The sequence below is a fragment of the Calliphora vicina genome, chromosome X (genome assembly GCF_958450345.1).
Source record: "Calliphora vicina chromosome X, idCalVici1.1, whole genome shotgun sequence".
NCBI lineage: Eukaryota > Metazoa > Arthropoda > Insecta > Diptera > Calliphoridae > Calliphora > Calliphora vicina.
In genome coordinates, this window is record NC_088785.1 from 5,138,932 (window position 1) to 5,165,173 (window position 26,242).

General features: G+C 30.5%; 1 protein-coding gene across 2 annotated transcripts in view; it reads right to left on the reverse strand.

Moving 5' to 3' along the window:
* The window catches only part of gw (trinucleotide repeat containing adaptor protein gawky), a 51,444-nt gene extending 31,142 nt beyond the window's left edge, over positions 1-20,302 (reverse strand). Inside the window, exon 1 of one of the 2 annotated variants that reach the window (XM_065514617.1) lies at positions 19,979-20,302. The gene's annotated coding sequence lies outside the window, so the exon portion shown is untranslated. Of the gene's footprint in view, positions 1-8,109; positions 8,245-19,978 lie in introns of those variants that run through there. The other variant, XM_065514618.1, reaches the window with a different exon arrangement.
* Between the last annotated feature and the right edge of the window lie 5,940 nt (positions 20,303-26,242).

Here is a 26,242-nt window from a genome sequence, read left to right on the forward strand (position 1 = left end):
GTATGTATAATCACATTTAATTTTATATTTTTATATTCAAATATGATTACTTTTAGAATTGGATTTATTGTTTAATGTAACTAAAAACTACATTCAATATTATTTAATTATATTTAACATTCAATTATAGAGTTCAGCTAAAAAAACATTTTTTTATAAATTTCGTTCTCTGTGGAATAACTACACTTTTTTGGGCAACGCACAATAACTCGACTTTTAACAAAACGGAGTACTTTCGACTACTTGATAGCTAATTGCTGATACTACGTGAACCAACAAGACTTAACTCATATTTTAGAGCACGTGTGTGTATTTTATTCAAATAGTTTTTTAGTTATTAATATTGTTTTACATTTCCAATACTTTCATGAAGACTAATTTTAAAATTTCCCCCGAGGCATGTCAGACAGAACCTACACAAATATGAGGAGAGCAGGATCCATTTGATCGCCGTTCATATATGACAAAATCAACAACAAAAAGAAAACTATAAAATCTTGACGTTTTGTAATATATTTTTTTGCACTGCCTTGTCGACTGCTGCATAACCAATTACCGGCGAACACTACAAGATGAAGCTAATTACTGTGAGTTGTGTATTTTGAATCCATTAATGAGACTAGCGGAAATGAAAACATATACATATTATATATTATATATCAACGTGTAGGAAATTATGTCCTCTTTTCAAAAATGTACAAAATTTTTAAGAATTCAAAAATTTATAGAAGACTTTTTTCAAAAATAGGGGAATAAACAAGTTAGAACGGTATATTCGGCTTTGCCGAATCTTAAATACCCTCCACCTGCATACATATTTTTTAGGTTGATATATATGGGAGCTATAACCAATTATAGGCCGACCATCATAGAATTAGGTATAGCGATTTTGGTATATATGGGGATTATTTATGACGAATTTCAACTTAATAGCGATATTTATGCTAATTTAAGTTACTTTCGGAAGTGAACTTTATATGGGGGCTAGGTGAAATATGGGCCGACCCACAAAAAATTGAGTGTTGTGATTTCTTTTAGCACGAAACTTATTTTTGCTGAATTTTGTATGGATACTGCAATTCTGAAGGCATTTATAGACCATAGAACCATATTTCGGGAAGAAATTTGTATGGGGGCTAGGAGAAATCATGAACCGATTCTTATAATTTTCACCAGAGTTAGTCCTTTTATTATGAAAATAACGTGTGTAAAGTTTTATGGTATTATCTGCAATATATTTACACAAATAACCAAAAATATGTGAAAATTGTCAATTTTTTTTAGGTTGTCTCACATTTTTGTTCATAGCTCTGGTTCTACTGAACCGATATTGCTGATTTTCAATACCAAACTGCTTAGGACAACAATAAACATATATTTTGCAAGTCACACAGACGGACATGGCTCAATCGACTTAGAATTTCATAATGATCAAGAAAATATATACTTTGTTGGGTCTCAGATGAATATTTCTCAATGTTACACACGGAATGAAAAACTTATATATACCCTCATTCACCACATGTGGTGGTGCAGGGTATAAAAATGGTAGCTGATTTTTTTTTTTTGAAAATGTTAATTTTTAAAATGCAATAAAAGTTTTGTTTATGAATCGTTTTTAATGAAATTTTACATTTATAAAGAAACTTTTCATCCAAATCCAGAAGTGAAAAAGATATTTGTGAATTGTTAATGATAATCCCACAATTCCCAAAAAAAAACTTTTCACAAATCCCAAAATTTACATTTTTTGATTTTTGGATCTATTGAAGGCACAAATTTTTTAATGAAAAAATATATTTTTAAAATCTTTATGGATAGGAGGTGGTCAGTCCCTTTTTTTGCCATACTGTGGTATTGTTCCAAATTGCAACAAATAAAGTAAATACTATAATATCTAACAACAAATTTTTCAAACACGTCATATGATTTGTATTTAATATGCAAACACAAGAAAAATATAAACATACAAGATGAAGTTAATTCCGTATTTACATCATTAAATACTTGGTGTACTAAGACTGCTGCTAAAATATCTTTTAACAAAACCAAGCTTCATCATATATGCAAAAAACTATCCTGCGATAGCACAAATATTATCATACAAGGAAACATAATAGAGGAAGTTGAATCATTAAAAATACTGGGAATAATATTTAACAGAACTTACACTTGGTCCACCCACATCGAACATTTAAAAAATACCATATTCAAAAGGTTAAACCTTATAAAATGCATAACATCAAGACGTGGTAACTCCCATCCAACTACTTCCATAAATATTGTTCGCTGTATAATCTTAGCTAAACTTGAATATGGCCTAAACATATACGGCAAAGCATCTAACTCCCAATTAAAAAAAATATATAGCCCCTTTATAATCAAGCTATCAGACTAGCAATAGGAGCACTCAAAACAACACCAATACCAAATTTAATGGCTGAATCTGGTTTACCCACATTAAAACAACGCTTTAAAACACTCACCACTAATCTGATTACTAAAATTATATTCCCTTCGGAACAAGGCCTTATAGGTAGAATTAATACTTTCTTATCGCAACGAACCCCACGTTACCCCTCTTCTATATTCTTGACACTTAAATTTGCTTCTGAAATGGACATTCAACTAAGATCTCAAAAAATATATACAGCGTCAGAACCCCCGTGGAAATTAAAAAATACCAGTTTCATTCCAGATCTAATCCACTTATCCAAAGATAAAACCTCAAATACAGAGTATATATCACTATTCAATGAAATATCTTCAGCTTATAGAAGTCGCAACTGGAAAATCCTATACACTGATAGCTCCAAAACAACCTTTTCAACATCATTTGCAATTATAAATAATTCCCTAGAAACAGAATATCTTGCTATATTGGATTCAAGTTGTTCAATTTTTACTGCCGAAGCCTTAGCAATACTTCACACTTTAAGCAAATACAAGAATATAAAGGGAAAATTCATAATTTGCTCAGATTCCAAATCAACAATTACAGCTACCCAAAATTTGAATAACAAAAACAATATTATATCAAAAATAAGAGATTTCCTAATAAAATATCACATAAAATTTAAACTTATGTGGATCCCAGGTCATATAGGTATCATGGGAAATACTGTAGCAGACGAAGCAGCTAAATATACTACTTTTCACCTATTATAACATATGGCTCTTCTAACAAAACGGATATTCAACGAACTATTTTTAATAAGATTAAAGAAGAAGAAATGATATATTGGACAAACTATCAACACCATTACAAAATTTTTAATTTAAAATCCCACCTTTATATCCAAAAGAAACTACAAGACGTGATATTCAAATTTATAGCCGTCTAAGATTAGGACACACATTAATCACACATCAACACATTTTTAACCGATCACTTCAACAGCAATGCCATCTATGCAACAACAATGTCCCTATAAATATAAAACATCTAATTTACAACTGCAGCTTTAGTAAACAAGCTCAAATTCATTTATTCGGAAAAATTTTTCTGTCTGAACTTTTAACAACAATCAAAATTGAAAACATAAAAGCTGTACATTTACTCCTAAAACACTGTAATATATATAATTATATTTAAGCCATTATTGTAAAATATTAGGTCGAAAACCTTTGTTGTTAGTACCTTACTTTATTTTTATATAGGTACATAATTAATTATGTATTTAAAACTTGTAAATAAATTAATAATAAAATATGTGTGTTTGTAAGATAAGATGATTATATTATCTTAAATTTTGGTTGAAATTGGATTCGGAGGACATTCTATAGAAGTCTGATATCAAACAATATAATTTGTTTAATTATTTGACCAAAAAGTGTTTTGGTACTTGAATGTTGAAAAATTTTAATGCGACTTTGGAAATTTTACCTTTAATAGAGGATGTTATTTATATTAATGTTAAAAGAGATAAGCGGTTTCGAAACCTAAAATTTATATTTTTATTTCAACGCAATGTTCTCTAAAACCATTTCTAAACATCTATAAATAGTTTTATTCTGTAAATAGATTCAAATTATAATTTTATGACGATTTTTTTAAACGAAAACATGAATATTCTATATTTTTTCGACAATTTCTTACGATGGTGCTATTATTTTGACTGCACAAAATCTGGGTATTTTTCAAAAATACAATATAATTGATTGAAAAGTTAATATTTCTTAAAGAAAACTTTACTCATAGAAGAAATAGAGATTAATAAATGATCTTATATTATATTTAATTAAAATTACTATGGAAATATAAATATATTTCCCATGTTAATTGCTTTAATGTTCTGTGGTGATATTATTTTGACCGGCACTGTAAGTCTGTTAGATGAAGGCAGAAAAAGAGATATGTCTGCTAAATCGGTTTCGTGTGGTTTTAACAGAAAAAAATGTTTTTGATATTAAATATGCATAACTAATAATTATCCCAAAATCAAATCTGTTATCAAAAATATCCAAGGTATTTTTATATATTATGAACTGCTTTTGTTTCAATATTGTCTTCATTTGTTTCTATAACATCAAAACCGAAATAAGAGCGAAACCAATCAATTTAAATCAGTTGATAATATATAAAAAATACCCTGCATATTTTTGATAACAGACTTGATTTTTCTGTTAAAACCGAACACGAAACTCTAGTTCTGATGACAGCACTGAAGTAGTTTTTGATGCGTTTAACCATTCAATGGGTGCTTTATCTTTTCATTGTGTGATATTCTGAATGCCCTTAATATGGTAAATTCGAAGTCTGTTGGAGTTGCCATCCAATTCTTGAAACTCATTTATCCCCACATTTTTAACGTTATATAGTATATTAAGATAGTCTGCTTTTACACAGGGCAATTTTTCTTGCGCAAGTCTAGAGTTTATAGGAGAGAGAGGCAAGAAGAAAGAAGAGGGGTACACACTTGCTTGTACTGGCAAGTCTCTTCAATTCTCTTTTGTTTTCTCATTTTCAATATGGCGTCTATTAGGTTTTGACATACAAAATTGCTCACAGACTTGCTGTGTGTAAACAGACGAGCAAGTTTAAAAGGGAATCGACGAGACTTGCTTCAAGTAAACTTGCCCTGTGTAAAAGCAGACATAGGGTCACACATGGCAAATATTTGCTCAAAAAATGAAACTAATTTTTTTTTTCATAAGAAAAATTAGTTTTTGAAATAAATAATAGAATTCAAATATATTTAATTTAGTGGTTACGTCTTTTTCGTCAAATATTTGTCATGTGTGACCCTACCTTTAGTAACACTATCTTAACGACTTCGTACCTATACTTAAATCTATGATTGATACCTGTCCAGCTGACTTATGAACTATCTCAATATTGCCTGGATTATACAAAGTGGTTGAGAACATCATTAAGGATCAAATGCTACTCTCCATTGGGAGGATAATCTCAGAATCCCAATATGGTTTTCGACCGGGGTATATCACTGCGACACTTTTAGTAAGCTTATCTGATAGCATTAAAAATTTTGTGAATGACAACATAATATGTGTGTTAGTTTAATTAGATCTAAATTATACCATGATCACTGTACAAAAAAACACTTTTCTCTGTCTGCCTGTACACATATTATGTCATAACTATCCGGCATATTCTTGGAGTTGCTAATGTTGGCACATGTAGTCTGTTTCTTTCCTTAGTTTTTATTATATTTTGAAGAGAAAAAACTCCTGCCACATTTACAGAAGAATGTGGAATGGATAAAATTCCAGCAACGACTCTAGAAATGTCTGGAAACATATGGACATTCATCTCATTTTATAAATTAGCTACTACCGATAAAAAACTACAAATGTTTTCATTCTTTAACAATATCAATATTGATATACTTTGTAGAAATATGTATATACTTAAATTCACTTCTGTTCAAAAGGTCTACGATAGATATATCACATTCATTTAAAAACATTTTTCCTCATGAAATTACTTGATATTTGGCGGAATAAAAAAGTTATCCTTTTAAAAATACATGTATTCACACATCTTCTTCATGTTAATAATTGTAAGTGCATAAATAAAAAATGCAATTTAAAAGATTTTTAATTCCTGATGAAACAATAATTTTTCGTTTCCGCCATCCTCCTCAAAATTTTCTATGGTAAAATATTATTGTAGTGGATCCCATTGTACCACAATCCGGTCAACGACTTCTTGCCGGGAAAGCCATCTGATGGTTGCATATTTAAATATAATGTGAATATCTGCCCCGAAATATTCTTGGAATTTAACAAAATCGTCTCATCGACTAGCACTGTTGCAAAAATTGTACTTAGTGTCTCTTATAAATTTATCCATTTGTTGTACATCATGAATGCAATGTTATTTATTATTCAGGAGTATATCTTTGTAATATAAGTTTATTGGCCTTAAGAGACTTTTTATATTACTGTTTGAAATAAATAAAAATAAATAAAAAAAAGGAAATTAACACAATAATTTGTTTGTTACACTAAAAAATTCGAAGAGGGCAAAAACTTTTTTAAATTGTACCATATAAGTCGCGGTATTACCATAAAATAAATGAAATTAAATATATCCAATATTCGAACATTGGAGGCCATATCTCGGGAAGTAGATCTCGCGACAAAAAATGTACCTCTGGTAAAAAATTGTTAATGGCGCCATTAAACTAGAAAACAAAGTATAGTCGGTCATGCCTGCCATATGATACCCTACCCTAGAAGATGAGCGCGCACCTTTTTCTTTTAAAATTTACATGGGAGCTAGGACTAATTATGAACCGATCGCCATAAAATTTAGAGGTATGTCTTTTGTATATATGAAACTTATTTGTGTTGAATTGTCTTTGGATACCAATATTTTTAAAAGATTTATGGTAGCTAAAGCGATTTTCGGAAGTAGGCCTTATAAAGATGCTATGAATACAAAGGTTTGCGCCAATTTTGTAGAATTTTGAATCTTTGAAATTGCGACCTGCATTTTGACAACGTTTACATGGCGGACGGACATCGCTTAATCAACTTAGAATGTGGTCCTAAGCAGTTTAGTGTTGCGATTTTTGCACGCTACAAACATCAACACTAACTCATGATCCCCACTATGGTGGTGTAGGGTATAACAAGTTAGTTATAGGTATCTGATAATAGTAAAAAATCTGATGAAACCGCAACACTATGTATCCGTAACAAATCAGTAAATCCTAAAAAGGCCAATTTAGTATTTTTGATGATTAAAATCTATTTATGTGGATGACATTATTTCACTAGTATGTTGCTATGTGCTAGGGAATGTTGGGATATTCTTTTTTATTTTACATATTTTTATTTCATTTATTGTATTTGTACTACAGCCTAAAAAATTAACAACTGTAGTAAAAAAGCCACTACCGACAAAATAAAATATTATTTATTATCAGCATTTAAGTTTTTGTTATAGCGTTATTATCGCTTCACAAATTAACATTTCAGTTGCTGCTGGTGAGCTGCCCGTACAGTGTAGTTATAATGCTCCACTTTTTCTTTTTCTGTTTTTTCTTATTAATTTTTCAAGTAATATGGCAACTATGTATATAATTTTGTTTTTACATGTACATCTGTATATGAAGTATATTAGACGGTTGGTTAGCTAAGCTTCTTTTACTGCTTTCATTTATACTAATTCGTTAATGCCACATTGACGCATTACCCCCATTACGAATGACTGCTCTTACACAAATACACATTTTATTTATTTTTTCTTGTTTTATTTCAATTGCAGACACAAATACTATAGCAACTAGAATTGTTGTTTTGATTCTTTTAATTTATTAAAAAAATTAATTTCTGTATATGTACGTATAATTTTTAAGAGCACTCCACTTTCATAGAAATTTTAATGAATTTGTATTTTGTTCGCAAGTTTTACTGAATATCACATTTTTTTTTTTATTTTTTTTTGTGTTCAATATTGTTGATTTTATTTTCAGTTTTTCTGATTAGGAAACTTCGTTAATAGATTTTCTAGTTCTTTTTTAGAGCTATCTTACTTAAATATTTAAGTATTTTATTGTATTTATGTATGTATGTGGATTTAAACTCTTATTCTTTCGTATTTTTTATAAAGTTTATTATTTTAACAAAAATATATACCATAGACATTCTATACGAAACACAACGACAATGTACACGTTTATTACGAAAACAGTACCGACGACTTACTTTGTATGTTACGTATGTTTGGAAAAACGACGAATATTGACAATTATGCACAGTCTATAACAACCAGCGTTGTCAACTTTTCAATTTTGAAAGCACTAAAACTAAAAAAAAACGCCTATTTTTAGTAAAAAAGCACCAACAATATTAAATTGCACAAAGGAAAATTTTATGAAAAATAAAGAAAATTCATCCAAATAAATATGTGCGATGGAAATACAAATTTTCATAAAATTCTAAATTGCTAAATAATCAAATTATTTGTAAATTTTATTTAAAAGTTACCGTTTCCATGCACATTTTTTACTTAATTTAAGACAGAGTTAACTAAGGTGGTATTAAATATATGTTTTTTTTTATATGTAGTTTTTACCACGGTGTTTTTATTATCACGTAATATTTTGTAATATTCGGAATAATATTTTTTATTAAATATTTGAAAAACTAAAATGCGATATCAAGATGATTTTTTGGAGTTATGTTAACATTAATTATAAAAACATTTCAAAGGTCTAAAACATACTTTTTAAGATCGAATGGGACAATTTAGTTAATAAAAATAATTGTTCAATATCTTAAAATATTTTGATTTGGTGTTACTGAAACTTTTCAAAATGCACAAAATTGAGCTATATTTTTAAAAAATAATGAAAACAGTGCTAAAGTAATGAGTTGACAACGCTGATAACAACTCTGATGTTATCAATCGTAAAAACAAATTATGTTTACGACGTTAACGTGGTATATCCACGCGCAATAAACGTGGATATAATTATGTACTCAACTGTCAAATTATATTGCCAACACCATATGTTCATGTCTGGACGGCAGTAATATTCATTTGCCATATATAGCGGAAAAATAGTTCAAACAGTTTTTAAAGAAATAATGTTCAACATAAACTGCCAAATTTTGGCCTAGTTTTTAAACATTATCCAACTCTCATTTGTTGTATCTTTCTATAATAAGCTATAGACAAATACCGGCGGGTCTACCACAAGGGTCGGTATTATTACCTACACTTTACTCTATTTTCATTTCTGATATTACTGTGCTTTTATTGCAGTAAAATGTCAAACGCAATAAAAATACTTTGATAAATGACAAATAAAAGTAAATGACCTAGCCTTATTGGCCATAATCGGTTATAAATTTCTACTATTTCATTATTATATAGAAATAGCTTGCTCGCTAAAACGTTGTAGTAATACGTTTTATTTTAATTTATGTTCTAGGAGAGTTTTAATACCACTAAAGGATAATATCAAATATCTAAGAATTATTTTAGATACAAAGCAATCATTTAAAGAACACGTAAAATATATTTTTGAATTAAACATAATGTTTAATTCATTTTCAAGTGAGAACTGACTATTTATTTATTTCATTTATTAAAAATACATATACAACTTTTTCTTAATATTAATTCATTATTTAGATACTTGTTGTAATTCTTTTAAGTTAATCCTCATAAAATTGTAACTAATTATTTTATAAAGGTTTCAATATCTTAATAATAAACTGCCAAATAGTGTTACCAAAGCAGAACAAAATTAATAATGTTAAAGAAGATAAGTGAAGCAGAAAAACCAAGAAATAAATAAAATATTCATAAAAAAAAACTAATTTCTTGAATACGTATTCTCCCCTGAACTTACGATGCGTTTACACATGCAAGTAAATTGATGAAAGTTGAGAATACGCATTATTATCGAAAATGTCGAAAATACATCAAAATGTCTAATAAAAGTTCATTTTGTAAATGTTAGCGAAGGAGAATGATGACTACAAAAAGCCACAACCATAAATAAACCTTTTATATATCAGCATTTGTAATTTTTAAGTCTATTGAGCATATTGAAGCCAAATTTTATTATTCTTATTAATAACAATAAAGTGTTACCATGGTATTCAAATGCAAATTAGTAACAATTTTATTTATAAAAACTAATGAAATTGGTATTTTTACGAAAACGATAAGCATTAGTGGCCATTTGTACTATTTTCTTTTACAAAAATACAAAAAATAAGTTAAAAATATAATTATTATTTTACCACCACCTATTAAATTTTTCTAAAACTATTTATTAGCAAATCTGTCTTCACTTGTATGAAAGTGTCGAAAATCACTGTCCAAATTAGGTTGACAGTGAGCTGCAGGTGGCTGCATATGATTCAGTGTGAATGTATTGAGTTTTTGGAACTGTTACTTGCATGTGTAAACGCTAGATTAAACAAAAATTTGTGAATAAAGTTCCATTTTTCTATCGATGTTATATCAAAAATATTCAGCTGACTTCTTAACGTCACCTGTAATATAGAAGGCAAGGCGTATTTAACAAGGTGACAGCAGTGGCGAATTGAAATAAATACAGGCGAATTCACTTATTTTTTATATATAGAGTTTGACATACGGGCGTACGGGCGGATATTTTTTATATATGTAGTTTGACATTTGTGCGTGCTATTTCTATAACCAGCTGTACTGCCGATGGCACCTTATTAAATGCACCTTGATAGAAGGTGACGACCAAGGCGTATTTAACAAGGTGACAGCAGTGGCGAATTGAAATAAATACAGGCGAATTCACTTATTTTTTATATATAGAGTTTGACATACGGGCGAATATTTTTTATATATGTAGTTTGACATTTGTGCGTGCTATTTCTATAATCAGCTGTGCTGCCGATGGCACCTTATTAAATGCACCTTGGTGACGACAGAACTACAACTAATACAACATGTACAATAACAACAGGTACTTTGTTTTTGTTAAAAGATAATTGAACTGTCAAAGTTGCCTGTTGTTGTTGATGTAGCAGCAGTGATTGCTGAGTTGACAGCCCTTGGCCGAGTGAACTCTGGTCATTCCGGTGCGTAGAACCGGCTGTCGTGGGAATGAAGTTGCCTGTTGTTGTTTTTGCATGTGAACTGACAGTTCAATTGTCTGAACAAGTGAATAAAAAAATTATCAGCTGTTCTTCTGAGGTCACATTCTATAAATTCGCCTGGTTTCATATTTTATGAAATAAAAATTATGCGTGGAGATGTAGGGTAAATAAATGAAATATAAGTGTTGCCAATAAACTACAGCCAATGATTTTATTGAAAGGAACAAATAATTTTTTTAATTATATAATCTTCCTTGTAAATGTTTACTAACTAAATATTTACGATATTACAAAAATAATAAATTGACTCTAATGATATTTACAATATTTTTATTTACATATTAATATCTTTGAAGGTAAAATGAAAAAAAAAAAAACGATATATCTGTGGTGGTTTGGAAAAACCAGGTAACTCCACTTTTTGAGAATTGAGATAATACCAATAGAAAGTACGTTTCATTTACTATCATTCTGTCAGATCGAAATTTTGATATAGTTATAGTTATTTTCATGTAAAAACTTGCTAACTCCATACATTTTTTGAAAAAAAAACAAGATAACTCCATATTTTCTTAAAAAATGAAAAATGAGAAGTTTAAAACGACTAAGAGAGAAAGAGCGAAACAGAGCAAATTCGGGTCTTTGGGTTAAAATTTTTAACCTAAAACAAGAAAAAAATGTTCATATGTATATAAGAATAAATGGAACAAATATTTTTTTAAAAAACTGGGTAACTCCACTTTTTCGTAAAAAAACAGATAAATTAACATACTTAGTCAAATAGTAAATTTTTTACCACAAATGATTACTAAAGTTGCCTTAATTCCATAACTTGAGGGTTACACTCACACTTTTAAGAATTGAAACGAACTTGCATTCAATTTCTCATTCAAGTTGGTGTTTCAATTTTCATTCAAGAAAACAGCTGATTACATTTTTTTTCGCAATTTGTACTAACATTGTTTTCAAGTTGCGTGCAGCCTACGTCACAGCTTTCAATTTTAGTATTAGTATTTGGACATAATAATAAAAATAAAACCGCCTAAGATAACATCACATATTACGAATTTATTATGAGTATACAGTAAAAGCATATCACTTTATATTTGGTAATTTACATTTAATTGTGGATAATTTCTAAAATCATTTTTTTTTCATAAAAATAAAAACGCCTAAGATAACATCACATATTACGAATTTATTATGAGTAAAAATTTTTAGAAAAAAAAACTAGAAAAAATTAGTGAGATTTTTAATATTCGCACATACAACACAATTGAAAAAACAAACTAAAAATCGTTGCTACTGCAATCGTATTGGCACTACTCTTTAAAAATACAAAATATAACAGAATTGCCAGACTAAAGACCCAAACATATGAAATACTATTGCTTCAAGGCGAATCTAATAAGGTGACAGCGCCACAGCAAAAAATACATCAAGGCAAAAACAATATGATTTTTGTTTTTGGGAAAACATCGTTAAAATGTCAAAATCAGCTGATAATAAATACAAAATTGTAAACAAATACTTTATTTTGGAAATAATTAATATTTTGTAATTTAATTTAGTTTAGATATACCCGTGAAAATAACAATCTACTTGTTTTCACTCATTTTGAAGGTAGTAAATAAAAAATACTCTCTCTGAATAATTTGAGGCAGAGAATTTAGGAGTTTCTGCTTTATCCTAGGTCTCCACGTTGCAATTTTTATTGCTAAACACAAGCAATAATGTCGGCAGAACAACAGCACAGCGATTGCTGATTGCTTTAGGTCTAGAAAACGTTCATCACAAATACAAAATTTTCAACGCGAGATTTTATTTTAAAAAACACTCAAATTATGTATGCTTAAAAAGCAAATAATTCCATTTAAACCAAAAAATCACTCTGTTGAGCTGAGAAGCTGGGTGAAGGGGGAAAGGCTGGATAATTGGAAGAGATGTTCAAACTCTCTGAGCCGAAACAAAATTGTTTAGATTTTGTACTCAGAATAATTTAAAAAACAATATGAAACGAAAAGGAAGGAATAAAACAAATGAATTAGGAATTTTCTAATTATTTATTAAATTATTTGGAAGGTGGATTCTTACCATAAGGAACAATAGGATTAGAATAGCGATGTGAACAGGTTAAAGTTTGATTTCGGATAGGTGTTCGAACAAATTTTTCAAAAAACAGATTTTTCAAAAATCACTCAAACTATTAGGGGACATATAAGACAAAAATGGTTATTTGTGCCAAAATTTGGAAAACGGGACGTGATAGGGGATGGTCTTGGCTACATTCCCCCATACCTGTTTTTTCCTGTTTATTTTCAACAACCTAGCCTATTGGCCATAACCGGTTATAAATTTCCACTTAATTTACAATAAAAAATTTAAATATCATACAAACTAAATAATTATGATATAAATTAAATAATTACACTGTCCAACAAATTGAGACTTTTTGATTGGAAGAGAATAGCGACCCAATAATTCTGAAAGGGCATGTTGAGTAGCTCATTTTTGTAGAATAAACTTATAGTCCAGCTGGTCAATTTGAACCATTTTTCGAGAAAATCAAAAAAAGTCCTTTCAAAAAAGACATTTAAGGATTATAATATTCTACTAAATTTGTTGCCCTAAAATTTCAGGGGGGGTCACCAAAGATACAAAAGGAAAGGAAATTCTAAAACCGGAAAAATCAGCTACCCTAGGAGAATCATACCGCCCCATCTCCTTATTGTCACCAATAGTAAAGATTTTAGAATCCCTACTATTACCCACCCTGAAAGAGCATTTCCCGCTCGCCACACATCAACATGGATTCAGGGAAGCGCATAGCACAACAATGGCCAATGGCCTCAATTAGCAACGACCGTGTCAACGCACTCGATGCTGATTAATGACATCATGAACTCCACACTCCCAAATGATGTCAAACGCTGGATAGCCAACTATCTATGTGGAAGACATGCGTTTGTCGAGTTCAGAGGCCAGAAATCAAAATACCGCAAGATAAAAATGGGCGTGACACAAGGAGGAGTACTATCACCGATGCTCTTCAACATATGTATATCTTGCCAAGCTTCCGAAAAAAATACATATGTATATGACGGACTGAACCGAACAAATTAAAATTTAGTTAAATAAATTTTAAGGGATGAAATGAAAATATTTAATTGTGATTCTAAATTTTTAAATATTAACACACTGAAATATTAAAGATTTTGAAACATCCTCAAATTGTTTAGTTAATTTGAAAAAACTGTTTTACGATAGGTCGTAGTACTTTAGTACCTCTAACTCACATATTTTTAGACCGAAAAATTGTAAACAGTTATGGAAAGGCAATTAAGCTTTCATAAAATGTATACATAAAATGTATTTTCTATGAAAAACTATTTTTTTGTACAATGTTTTAAAGAAAATTGTATATAGACAAAAACGAGCCATTACCTGTTAAAATCGGTTTAAATTTGCAAAAGTTGGCTTGTAAATTAAAAACTTGACTTGAATAAAACCATGTTTTGTTAAGAACTACATTTCCTTTATACATTGCTATAAATTTGTATAAGCTTACATAGCAAAATAAGCAATGAAAAGCCACTTAAAATAAAAAAGTGGATGAATTTTGTTTTCTTTAGATATTCTTAACAAAAACAATACTTATAACTTACAAATATATAAAAAAATGCACGACATTTTAAAGCGTAATCAATTTTCTTTCTAAACCCGTTTAAAAAATTAAAATCGGACAAAAACTGACTGGTCGATAAGTTGCCGAACATCACTTAAAACATTTTTTAGAATAACTTCTGAATTTGAGAGTGTTCTGAAATTTTTTGACACAATTTGCAATGTACTCAACAAGACCTATAACTCACGCTTTGTCGTTTTCCAAGTTTTTTCTCACTGTAGCACCGTGTAATACATATACATATATGTTGATTAGACAAACCCAAAATTAACATTTTCTCAGTAATTTTTTTAATGTCCAGTTTTTTTTATATGTCCAGCTTTTTAGACACCAATGTCCAGCTTTTTGCAAATCTGAATCTGGCAACCTAGTCACAGTCGAACTGTTACAACAATAAAGATACAAAAGTTGTATATAAAGCCCTTTACACTTAATTAGCAAAATTGCACGACATCTCGGGTTTCACATTTTTTTAAAATATCTCCAAAAATCCAAACATGATCTAAATGAGTTGAAATTTAAAATATAAATAGTCCTTAAGGAGATCTAAAAAATATATGCATACATATGTATGTAAGTTATCTGTTTTAGTTCAAGAGATATTTGGTTTTATTTTTTTTAAATTTGGCCCGATCTTTTTTTGGTTTTTTAGACAAGGAGGGTCGAATTTTTTTTATATTGGCAAATAAAACAGTTATCTCGTCTCTGTAAAAAGTTACACGCATTTTAAGATAGAAAATGTAAAAAGTACCGAATTTTTTACATTTTTTATTTTTTCATTGAATAGAAACAAATAAAACAAACAACTCACACATGAATATAAAAGAAGTCCACATGTGTATTAATATTAATGAGCGTGATCAAGGCGAAGGTGACCTCAGAAGAATAGCAGATTATTTTTTATTCAGTTGCTCAGACAATTGAACTGTCAATTCACTTGTGGTTGTTGTGGCGAAAAATACAACAAACCCAGAAGCAAAAACAACAACAAGAGGCAACTTTGACAGTTCACTTATCTTCTAACAAAAACAAAGTACCTGTTCTTTTTGTACATGTTGTAGTTCTGTCGACACCTTCTATAGATTCGCATTGGAGCGCGGTGAGAAAGCCATTCAATTTTGGGCATTGGACATGTTTTATTTCTCACTATTCACATACGTACAGTGAGCCGCAAAAGTGAGTATACACCAAAAATTATTGGATATTTTTTAAGATAATGAAAATTCTAAAATTTATCCATGATTAAAATTTTAAAGTTTCGGTTTGATAGAGATTGGCTTGAATAATATCTTTGGTTGTGAAAAATATAGATTTAAGTCGGACTATAATGATTTTCATGATCTTAAAAAATCAAAAAATTCGCTGCTGTTTACTCACTTTTGAGGCTCACTGTATATGTACTTTAAAGAAAAAAAACAGTGTATTCATTTATGTGTGCTTAAAATTCTTAGCTACTCATTTTCGAATGTGAGCATAAAAAAATAAATTTGCAAATTTCATTCATGACAATTTATCATGAACCGTCAAAGGCTTCCTCCAAATTACCTCCGAACACTACCTACATGAGGAAACTAAGGTTCTACCGGTCAAAGAACATAACGTCATGCTGACGCAACAGTTCCTTCTGGAATGTAACCGGAGGAGTCATCCAAACTTCAACATCACACAGTTGGAGTCTCACCCGAGGCATGTCAGGCAGCACATTAGAAAATACGAGAGAGCATACAGAGTTATGTGCAGAATTCATTGGATCGTAGGTCGTATATGACAGCTTTGAACGACATTCATAGAGACGCCATCAATTCCGCGGTAGCAGGATACCGTATGAATGTCGTACTTGGAGGTCGCCCACCACCGATAGCAGACGCCGGGAAGATTCTACCGCGGAAAACAAGAGTCGTTCTGGCACAACTAAGATCAGGATGGATCAACAGGCTTAATGCCTTCTGGTCCCGCATAGACCGTGCCGTCCTCAACTTATACCCAGCATGTGGTCAGGGTCCTCATGATACCCTCCACATTTTCAACTGTCCAGCCATCTCTCTTTCACTACCAGTTGATCTATGTACCCATCCTGCAGAAGTAGCACAATTTCTTGGACTTGATATTGCAGAAACCCCAGATTAAATTTTATTAAATTCTTTAAGCTGCTACAACAACAACATTTCATGCAAGGAGTTATTAACAATAAAAATAAAACTGTGCTAAAGAAATTGATTTATTCAATAATACTCTAATTTATTAGTAATAAATTAATCAGTTTTTATATATTATTGTGCAAAAACAAAAATTTTACAAACTTATAAACCAAAATTATAATTTAATGACAGTTAACAATTGTAAACAAATAAATGTCAGCTGTTCTCGCGATGTCACTTTATTAGATTCGCCTTGCTATTGCTCCAACTGCGACTGAATGCTGCAAATAAATAAAATGTATGTATATTCAGAATATTCCAATCAGTACAGCTAACTTCAGCGCTAAGTACAAAAGTTGGGTTGTTTTGAATTTTGAAGCATGTCAAGTAAGAAAACGTTTGATTAAAGCGCCCTGGAGACGTTCAAATAAACACATCAATCACATAGTTGTGTGCGTGAAGTCGTTCTTTTTCGACTACACATAAGCGTTGTCGTCATTGATTGATGAAAATCAAAAAGTTTTGATTTTTTTATTTGGGGACTTTCATTGAGATTTTTGGTAATAATGGAAAAGTGCATCAAAATACAAATGGTGATTGACGTGTTTATTTGTACGTCTCTTTTAAAGCTACAAGCATACCACACTCACACATATGTACTGATTGGCGGGTTTATTTGATCATTTCCAGGGCGCTTAACATGTTTTCTTAATGGACTGATTGAGTTACATTTGTTACGATATTGCGTCAGTTGCAGTTGAAGCATTGGTTTTTTTTGTTCATAGATAGATTATCCCCTATCTATACCTGATAAATTTTTATAATGATAAACGTCAAAATGGTTGTCAAGATAAAAAATTATCGTTATGACAAAATTGTTAGTGCTTTTGCTCAGACAACTTTGTTTTGACAACAAATGTCATTAATTGTTATGACAAATATTTGTCAAGTATAGAAAGGGGGTAAGTTTTCATATGATATAAATTGAATTTAAAATAATATTGTTGTAAATTACAATTAACAAATGAAAATCTATATAATTAAAAATCAATTGTTCCAAATTTTTCCAAAATAGCAATATATCTCCTCACTTTTTATTTAAGAGTTATAGTGTTTAATGTTGTGATACATTTCGGAAATATCTCCGTTGAAATATACTTTTAAAATATTGTTTACAATTTAATTTTTTTTAATTATATAATATTCCTTTAACCAAATGTTTACAAATTAGATGATATCTTTATATGTATATATGAAGATATTACAAAATATAATAAATTGACTCTAATGACATTTGCAATATTTTTATTTACATACTAATGTTTTTAAAGGTACCTACCCAGAGTTTGCTATTTATTATTTAAAGCATCTGTTTTGAATGACTCGTAAACACTTCAAGTAACAATTAGCGTGAGTACTCCATATAGGAAATGCGTACGTTAATGGGTCTTACAACAAATTAAAATAGGAGATTATTGTTTTTCACGATCAGATATCAACTTATATTATTTATATCGGTCAGATTTTTAACATTGTTTTGTATATTTATGACATTATTTCAAATTAACAGTTGACGCCTGAGCAGTCTTTTAGGGGATTTGTTAAATGGGAAAATACTAGCTTGAGTCTAAATACATTTTAATTTTATATTTGTAAAAATATTTGATCCAATTTACAAGTCCTTTTTCCATTGTTTTAGCAGAGCACGGGTAAGCTTGCTTGAAGAAATTAAAGCAGTATCAACTGTGATTAATTAAGGTTAGGTTGGATTCGAAACCATTGTATTTGAAAGAACCAATAGAATTGGCACCCATGTTTTATGATTTAATCTATGGATTCTAATTTTGCAATCATTCTTAACTATTTTATATCCCACAACGGCTTATCTGCGGATACTTTAAGTGAATTTGTTAAAGAAAATATCAATATTACTAAAAGCATGGGAATAAACATTCTCGTCCTTGTATCTGTGGAAAAGCCGTTTTTTGAAACTAGTGATCAAAAAGTTTTTTGCATGTACGATTTCCCACATTAAAGAAGTCATTGCGGAATGGATGGTTATTAATGAATTTTGTTGATGTCAGAAACATATGACACGATTTTAATGTTCTATAATTGCTCTAAAGCGTTACGTTAAGTCAAAATTACGGTTACATTACATCAACGTTAGGCTAACCTAGCCTTTATATTTGTTCCTAGAGCTATGTCCATATAATTTTGAGCTTCTAGCATACTAAACCTGTTGTGACCTTTTTCTCCCTAATGTGATTTTTAATTCTAGATGATTTGGCGCCACGAGACGTTACATGTTAATCACTTGTTTTTCAACTACTCCGACTATATTTCACGGCATCGGCGGCTGATTGGATTTCGAAAATTTAAAAAAAAAACGGCGGCTATTTTCAAGAGCTTTTAAGCTAAAGAAATTTCGGCGGCTGCGGCTCAGACTGCAGTTCTCTGGTTTAGTTATTAGTTTAGTTCAATAAGAAGGAGAATAAGTAATTACAAACACAACAGTTGTTTTCAAGTATATATGAACTTATTAAAGTAAAGTATTCAAATTTGCAACGCGCTTATGTTGTGAAAACGACCGTTTGCTAAGAGAATGTGAACTTCAGTAAACAAATGAAGAAAATACAACCTATTTTGGGGATCTTATAATGGTTATTTGATTATGTCCCTTTAACGGCTGAAGTAAAGGATATTTCTATGTAACCCGGCTATAGTACAGTATTCTTTAATATAATCCCTTTAATTATCGCAACACAATAATCTAAATGTTTATTCTCGACTAAAAAATAAAATCTTCCAGTCACAATAGATATGTTTACGAATGAATTCCTTAGTAACTAAATACAAATAAATTACAAATTGTTAGGAAGAACATATGTATGTAAAAAATAACACAACATGTACATATTTACATATGTATATAATTTTAAAAGTTGTATCTACACTATATTATATACATATGTATGTAGATAGTCATATATATCTGCATAAACACAAAATTAATTAAAAGTACCAAAATATTTGCCTTAATTCGTTCAGTTTTATTTTTATTATTATTATAAAAAAAACCACTTACATTATTCAGTTTTACCAATTAACTGCAAATTTTTATTTTATCTCTTTGTTTACCACACAAAAATAGTATGTATATGCACAATTATATATTTTTTTTTGTGTTCTAGTTTTTGTTGTACAACGATTTATTTTGTTATGATTTGTTAAATGTTATATTTTCCTCTACAAAGTTTTTACATATCCATGATTTGATATACTTTAAATATTATTATTTTATATTCAATTGTTTTTCGTTTGAAACGTTTTCAAAGTACTTTTAATGTTTTGATTTGTTTGATGAACAAGATTTTCGATACACACGAAGAACGACTGAGCGAAAATTGCTACGATTTCATTTATTTCTTTTATTTCGCAAAAAAGTTGCCACATATTTGAAAGCGGCATTACGTAAAATGTTACCAATCATCTTTAAAATCGCGTTTTAGGAAAGACGATTGAAATTAAATAAATGTTACTAAATAAAAAAAAAACAATTGTACATTTCGAATTAGGGCACTGCTATATTGAACGTGTAGCAGTTGCCTTAGAGTTATCAAATATATCTTTATACCCTTCACCTTCGTGAGAAGGGTATATATAAGTTTGTCATTCCGTTTGTAATTTCCACAATATAATTTTCCGACCCTATAAAGTATATACACACCATTACAAAAGTATACATACGATCGACTTATTAGGCTTTTTTTAAACATCTTTATACTTAAAAATACAAGAGTCAGTGAGTGAGTGAATGAATGAGTCAGGCCTTGTATTTTTATATAATAGATGCTTACAAAAAAGCCCAATAAGTCGATCGTACGTATACTTTTGTAATGGTGTGTATATTCTGGATCCTTATAGATAGCGGAGTCGATTAAGCCATGTCCGTCTGCCTGTTGAATTCAATTTTTCTGAAGACCCCAGATATCTTCGGGATCCAAATCTTCAATAATTCTGTCAGACATGCTTCTGCGAAGTTTCCTATTTAAAGTCAGCAAAATCGGTCCACAAATGGCTGAGATATGAGGAAAAAACCATCAAATCTCGATTTTTTACCCAAAATTACGAATTGTTATAATTTTAAAAAAAAAATAATAATTCGAAAAATTTGTTTTATTTATTTATTTATTTATTTATCTGTTTTTCCATACAACAAGACATACATCTTTTAATTATAGTGTGGAACTAGGGGAAGTTATTGTAATACAATTTAGTTTAACATAATAATTTATTAAGTGTGAAAAATTTAAACATTTTAAAAATCAAAAATTAAAATAGTTAAGAATCAATATAAAAGTAAAAATAAAAATAACGAAACTTAACAAAAGTGCAAGTTACTAATTAACAAAAATACTTATCATAAATACAATATCAAGTTTAAAGTGTAAAGTTACGTTATATCATTATTCAAATGTTTCGTTATTTCAGATTTAAAAGAGTTTACGTTGCTGTTTGTTTGTGCTTTATTCGGAAGTCTGTTCCATAGATGGATTGCGTTATAGTAAAATTGCCATTCCGTTATCTTACTTCGGTGTGCAATAGGTATGACCTTATTCCCTCTATTAGACCTTGCAAAAGTTATCCGATTATATAAATATGACGGCACTTTAGTGTAAACGATTTTGTGTAGTAGCGTAAGTGTCCTGATGTTGACCAGATTATTGAAGGTCACGTTGTAAAGCCTTTTACTTAAGGTTGCAATACCATCATGAGTATGAAGACCAAATACATATCTGGCAATATTGTTAAAAAGAGTATTTAACTTCCGCTTACTAGCGGAATCACAGTTAGCATAAACTTCGCAACCATAAAGTAGTACTGGCATTAAATAGGTTTTAGCAATTAGCATTCTAATGTTAACTGGGGTGTAAAATTGTGTTGCCCACAGATTACGAAGCATTGAGTACGTTTTACCTACTACAATATTAACGTGATTATCCCAGCTGAGCGTGCTATTAAATGTAACGCCTAAATTCTTTGCTGAAGTAACGATTTCAATTTTTTCATTGTTAATACAAATGTCAACGTTAATATTTTGTTTTAAGGATTTCTTACGGATTATTAAACATTTTGATTTTTGGGGGTTCAGGCATAGACCATTTCTTGATGCCCAGCAATAAATATTGTCAAGATCCGAATTAAGCTTACATACATTTTCATTTATGGTCTTAAGCGAAGTGTTAATGTATAGCTGCACGTCATCAGCATATAAATGAATTTTACTGTAGGATACATTATTAGGCAAGTCATTAACATACAAAGAAAATAAAAGTGGACCCAAAATTGAACCTTGTGGTACTCCTCGGGTAACAGACAGAGCTCCAGAGTAAGTGTCATTTAAGAACACAGATTGAGAACGATTATCAAGGTACGATTTAATTAATGAAACTGATGTGTCACTGAACGCGAATTGATGATACAGTTTTGAACAAAGTAAGGAATGATCAACAGAATCAAAAGCTTTCGAGTGATCTAGCAGAACCAAAAGTGTTAAATTCCCACCATCAATTGAACAACGTATATCTTCAGTAACATCTATTAAGGCTGTGATGCAACTGTGTTTCTGACGAAATCCGGATTGCCTGTTGGTGAGCAGATTATATTGGGCTAAATGATCGCTTATCTGTTTATGTAATATTTTCTCAAGAACTTTAGATAAAAATGGTAGAATAGCTATCGGCCTGAACTCAGAGTTAGACTTAGAAACTGGTATTATTTTCGCATGTTTCCAGTTAGTTGGAAAAACACTAGTCATGAGGATGGTATTAAAAATATGAGTGATATGAGGCAACAGCTGAGGAAGTAGGATTTTAAGAAATTTAGGGCTGATGTTATCATAGCCAGTAGCATTAGACTTAATAGAAGTAATATTTAGTAAGACCTCAGATTCATTAACACAGCAAAATTCAAAAATGTCACGACGGTTATTGTTATTATCAAAGTTATAGTTGTGCTGTCCAAGAGTAGGAACTGGTATTCTTGTAAAAACATCATTAAGTTCATCTGCACTATATTTACTGACAATGTTATTAAAAATTTGTTTTTTACAAGAAATGAAAAAAATAAATTTTGTTTACCTAAAAATTTTGAAATTTGTATTTTGAAGTATAATTTGGTGAGGGGTATACAATTCGAAAATTTTTTTTACAAGAAATTCGGCACAGCCGAATATAGCTCTCTTACAAGTTTTTTATTATAATTACATTGTACTAGAATTTGTCACAAGCGGGCCACCCAGCGAATTAACCTAATTCGAGTACGCTGATTCCAGTTTTTTTTAGGTTAGCTATGGTTTTCGAGATATACCGTTACTTCGAAAATAGAGGAGCTGGCACTACATATATTCGAGTAACTGAAGAACGGATTAGCTTATTGAATAAACTAAAAAATCGAAATTTCACAATAAAATTACCTTTAAGTAAGACTAAAAGTTTTTTTTATTGTGCGCAGTCGTTTTAGAAATATTATTTTTTTTGGCAAAAAAAATGATTTTTTGTTTTTTAAAACGGCATAAAAAATTGGAAAATGCAGCTACGCTGTTAATTTCTGCGGGCATAGAAAACAAAGTTGCAAACAAAACAAGTTCTAAATGATTAAAATCTATTCACAGCTTTTTATATTATACACAAATGAAAAAAAATATATCCTAATAACATAACATTTTTTTCCCCATATTTTTGCAAAATTGGTTAATTCTTAAGAATTGTATACATTTTTGAAAAGAATACACAATTTCCTATAGGATGATATATATATACATATATATATATATATATTCAAATTTATGGATTTAAAATCAACAACAAACAGAAAATTTACAGGAGAACACTGCAAGATGTGGCAAGATACATAAATCATGATTTATATTCTTTGATATAAGTAAATTTGGAATAAATCTTTTTTGTATTGCGTGCCTTCGGTCGGGCGAAGGAACTTAAAACTCATACATCAATAAAAGGTATTTAAAGCACATTATCAATGATAGTAATTGGAGAAATTGGATATTTTGAGTAGCTTTTTTTGGCAAATTATTTTTTTAAAATAACAACTAAATCACGTAGTTCATACATATAGTGTCGGCTTATCATTTTCCAAAGCCCATTGTATGCATATGTTTACGGATGTTATACAATCGACCACTTTAATTTTGTTTTCTTCATGGATTGGATTTATACTATCGTATAAATCTTCTGATTCCGTATCTGATAATAATTGCATTTGCTTCTCATTACTTTTCACATGAAACTCTTCTTGAATCCAGTTGTTTATGTCTAAATTCGCTCTTTACAGATTTTTCATCCGGGAGCAATTTTCTCACACTTATAAAGCATTTTTCCTTTCTTGGATACTCAGCTTTCTTTAAGGTGCAACGTTTGCCAGGGCCACATTCTGTTGTACGTACGAACTTTTTTTAATGAATTTTCCTGCTTTGTAATGCGGTAAACCGAAGACTTATGCAGCCTATGGAATCTCCAAACTTATTTTTTTTAAAATCTCTCATTTTTGAGAAATCGTTGGCTTTAAAATATGTGGAATAGTAATATAAAATTGAAATGGAATTAAGCCGTCGCGATAACTGGGCTGTCGCGATATACCGAGCTTGCACTGTATATGAGAAATTTAAACACGACAACACTTCCTCTTAGTGCATATGAAATTTCATTCAAATCGGATTTACCGTATATTTATTTGCCTCTATTTTTTTCTATTCTTTATAACTCTTTATAACTCCTGAACTAATTGAGTCTCTATCGACATTTTTTTGCACGAATATAGTAAAGAGTTTATGTGTCCTCATACCATTTTCTTTTTGAATTTTTAACACCGCGATCTTTGATATTTTTTACATTGAAATATTTACTCTGAAATTTGACCTTTAACCTTTTGGAAGTAAACAAATTTATTAAACACATTTTGCAGAACAAAATCTTTGCCTTTATCAAGGCGAATCTATAGAAGGTGACGACAGAACTACAACAAATACAACATGTACAAAAACAACAGGTACTTTGTTTTTGTAAAAAGGTAAGTGAACTGTCAAAGTTGCCTGTGGTTGTTTTTGCTTTTGGGTTTGTTGTATTTTTCGCCACAACAAACACAAGTGAATTGACAGTTCACTTGTCTAAACAACTGAATAAAAAAAATAAACAGCTGTTCTTCTGTCGTCACCTTCTATAGATTCGCCTTGGCCTTTATGTTGGACTTTGAGTAGCTTCGAAGTTATGGGCAATTATGTGTATATAATTTTAGACAATTTTAACAAATTTTTAAATCGCGATATTTTTACATCGGAATAAGTTTGAAAAAGTCACTGATATGAGAAGCATATTGGATATATTATGTATGTGGTTAGGTTAGGAACACTATGTGCACTTCCACTCGGAGACCTTGAGGTCCATTGTGATTCCTTCAATAGATATAAACAGTGAGGATAGATTTAGAATAAAAGAAGAGTCCAAAACCGCCTTGTTTGTAATAAGAGAAAGAAAGAGAGAGAGATCTTGTTACGGATTTAGAATCGCCGTAGAACGTCCCTTAAATAGCCACCCTATTCCCTTAATGAAACCTAGTATGTTGCTCAGTTTGCTGCCAGTAACACTACCAAGTTCGTCCAGAAATCTATTTCCTAGCCACATAAGTCTGTGAACCTGTAACCTAGGGCAGTTGCACATGATGTTCTCTACTGTCTCTAGCTCCTCTGCACCTCCACACACTCTACAGAAGTCTTGTGTGCCATTATCACATTTACCCTTAAAGGCTCCAATTGAGCAATGACCGGTTACCACACCTACTAGAATCCTGAGATTATACCTATCCAACTCTATCAGTGTTCCAGTCGCGATTGCATTCAGTTTTGGCCATACGGCCCTGGACACTTTGCAATCTGAAATACTGTTCCAGGATTGATTTGTATAGTCGCGGAATCTTTCGTAAATTAACCTGTAGTAGTGACATATAAGTGGTTTAACCCCCCGTTATCCAGATCGCGAAGATCTCTGCCTGGGAGACGCTGCACTCGTTAGAGTCTATATGAGCGCTTGATATTATTGTCGACCAAATAAACCCCGGCCCCTGTCCCAGAGTCCATCTTGGATCCGTCAGTGAAAACTGCGCACCCATCAAACAGTTGATCGGATCCAACCCACTTATCCCTAATGGGGAACTCTACTGGGAGTGATGCACCGAAGTTGAAGGTCGCGACCTTATAGTCAGAGATTCCATGATGGAATAATGACCTGCCTCATACAGTATCCTAGTGTGACCTACCCGCAGGGGTTTTACCAAA